Below are 3,305 nucleotides of genomic sequence, written 5' to 3' on the forward strand. Positions count from 1 at the left end.
GAAAAACCCTTGATGTGGCGAGACAGCTGAGCTTCCGGCAAAATAAAAGCCCCGTTTCGTGTTTGAAGCCATCCATGTAGTTTTTGTAACCTTCTTAATTATTATATCTCTAAATGTGATTTACGTAATATTTAAAAACAGAAAAGCTCTGTTCTGAGAAAATATGCAAGAGGTTCTTTATGTATCATCTCCCGCTCGCCTCCTCTTCTTCTTTGGTGTTTATTGGCGGTTGGCAAACCAACTTGTAAGTGCATTACCGCCACCGACTGGACTGGAGTGTGGAACAGAATACGTGCTTATGGGATTGACATAATGCGAGAAGGGGGAAAAGAAAAGAAAAAAAGGGGAGGAAGAGAAAAAAACAAAGTAAATAAAAATAACTAAAAAATAAAAATGACCCTAAAAAATTTTTAATAAAAAATAAATAATAATTAAAAAAATTAAATACATTTCAATTTTATTTGACTTAACTTTGTTTCTTTAATAAACTTAATGATGTAATCATATATAGCCGTTTCCCCTAGAATAAAAGTGACGTGGTCAAGTATGGTGACCCATACTTGGAATTAGTGCTCTGCATTTAACCCATCCAAAGTGCACACACACAGCAGTGAACACACACACAGTGAACACACAGCCATTTATTGGGCAGCCATTTATGTGCGGGTTCGGTGCCTTGCTCAAGGGTGCACCTCAGTCGTGGTATTGAAGGTGGGAGAGAGCGCTGTACATTCACTCCCCCCACCTACAATCCCTGCCGGTACGAGACACAAACCCGAAACCTTTGGGTTACGAGTCTGACTCTCTAACCATTAGGCCACGAGTTCCCCACGAATACCAGCTATAAAGTCTTTGTGATCAACCTTCTTTAATGACGGAATAAAACGGCATCTTTCTTTGTTGTATTTCCTGCAATGAAGCACGTTCAACTGTTTCTTGCTGACTACAATAAATACATTCCCCAGTTGGGTGCTTGCCAATTTTTTTTAAATGTACTATTAGGTCCTGTGTGACCTATTCTCAGACGAGTTACAATATTCCCTTCATTTCGGTTCCTGCTCTCCCTCCTCCCAGCACACGTTCAACTGTTTCTTGCTGACTACAATAAATACATTCCCCAGTTGGGTGCTTGACAATTTTTTTTAAAATGTACTATTAGGTCCTGTGTGACCTATTCTCAGACGAGTTACAATATTCCCTTCATTTCGGTTCCTGCTCTCCCTCCTCCCAGCACCAACTTGTTTTTGTATATTATATAAATGTCTACCTGTTTCAATACCATCCCAATATACCTGCCATACTGACTGTGAGACATATTTCCTGATGTATGCTTTAGCTTCTGCTTTACTTAATGGAACTTGTAGATCAACCTGTTTTCCTTTTACAGTTTGTTTAGCTATGATATCCACCTTCTCATTCCCTTCCACACCCAACATGAGCAGGAACCCAAATTAATTGCATTGATATGCCCTTAACCTTTAAATTATACATCTTCTGGAATATTTCATTGATTATGTCCATCCTAAAAGATGACCTGCCAGATCTTATGCTTTCCGGTGCGGAGTAACTATCAGATGCAATAACTGTGTTATGTATTTCCTTCTCCTCTATCCACTGCAGGGCCAATAATATCGCCAATAACTCTGCAGCATAAACTGACAAATTATTAGGAACTCTTTTCTTAATATAAGAATCATTCATTGGAATATATACAGCTGCACATGCATATCCTGTATTCGGATCTTTCGATCCAGCCGTAAATAAAAACACTGAACCTTGGAAATGCCTCTCAAAATAATTCTGCACTATATACCACACTGGAATTTGTTTAGATTTGTCATTTATTTCCCGCTGGACTCTCTAACCATTAGGCCACGAGTTCCCCACGAATACCAGCTATAAAGTCTTTGTGATCAACCTTCTTTAATGACGGAATAAAACGGCATCTTTCTTTGTTGTATTTCCTGCAATGAAGCAGTACATGTTCAACTGTTTCTTGCTGACTACAATAAATACATTCCCCAGTTGGGTGCTTGACAATTTTTTTTAAAATGTACTATTAGGTCCTGTGTGACCTATTCTCAGACGAGTTACAATATTCCCTTCATTTCGGTTCCTGCTCTCCCTCCTCCCAGCACCAACTTGTTTTTGTATATTATATAAATGTCTACCTGTTTCAATACCATCCCAATATACCTGCCATACTGACTGTGAGACATATTTCCTGATGTATGCTTTAGCTTCTGCTTTACTTAATGGAACTTGTAGATCAACCTGTTTTCCTTTTACAGTTTGTTTAGCTATGATATCCACCTTCTCATTCCCTTCCACACCCAACATGAGCAGGAACCCAAATTAATTGCATTGATATGCCCTTAACCTTTAAATTATACATCTTCTGGAATATTTCATTGATTATGTCCATCCTAAAAGATGACCTGCCAGATCTTATGCTTTCCGGTGCGGAGTAACTATCAGATGCAATAACTGTGTTATGTATTTCCTTCTCCTCTATCCACTGCAGGGCCAATAATATCGCCAATAACTCTGCAGCATAAACTGACAAATTATTAGGAACTCTTTTCTTAATATAAGAATCATTCATTGGAATATATACAGCTGCACATGCATATCCTGTATTCGGATCTTTCGATCCAGCCGTAAATAAAAACACTGAACCTTGGAAATGCCTCTCAAAATAATTCTGCACTATATACCAGACTGAAAAAAACATCAAATTTGAAATGTAACGCAGGGAATTCTGGGAATGTCAATTTACAGTTATTCACTGTAAATTATACGGTATTTTTCACTTCCAAAAACGGTATACTACCATAAAATTCATGTCCAATACATTTAATGTCTAATACAGTTTTTCACTGTATATAGTAGGGGAATTTACCGTTAACCATTTAACAGGTTTTTACTGTAGCATTTTTACAGTCTTTTACCGTTAAATTCACGGTCATTTTTTCATCAAACCAAAGCCCAAGAAACCTTACGGATTTTGCTTGCTCCAGAGGATTCCCATACAATTTTAAAGAAAGGGGTGTGATTTTATGCCGCCTTGAAAAACAAATGACCTGTGTTTTTAATACAGATAATTTAAATCTCCATTTATTAGCCCACTTTTCAACATCAACTATTGCATCTTGCATTTTTTTATTAATATATGATATATTGCGACCTCTAATCCACAAAGCCCCATCATCTGCATATAAAGATTTTCCAATGTTATGATCAACTTTAATTTTTTCAATCATTAATCATTATATTGAATAATAACGGACTACATACACTACCTT

This window comes from Sinocyclocheilus grahami, unplaced genomic scaffold, assembly GCF_001515645.1.
Source record: "Sinocyclocheilus grahami isolate Dianchi unplaced genomic scaffold, SAMN03320097.WGS_v1.1 scaffold394.1, whole genome shotgun sequence".
NCBI lineage: Eukaryota > Metazoa > Chordata > Actinopteri > Cypriniformes > Cyprinidae > Sinocyclocheilus > Sinocyclocheilus grahami.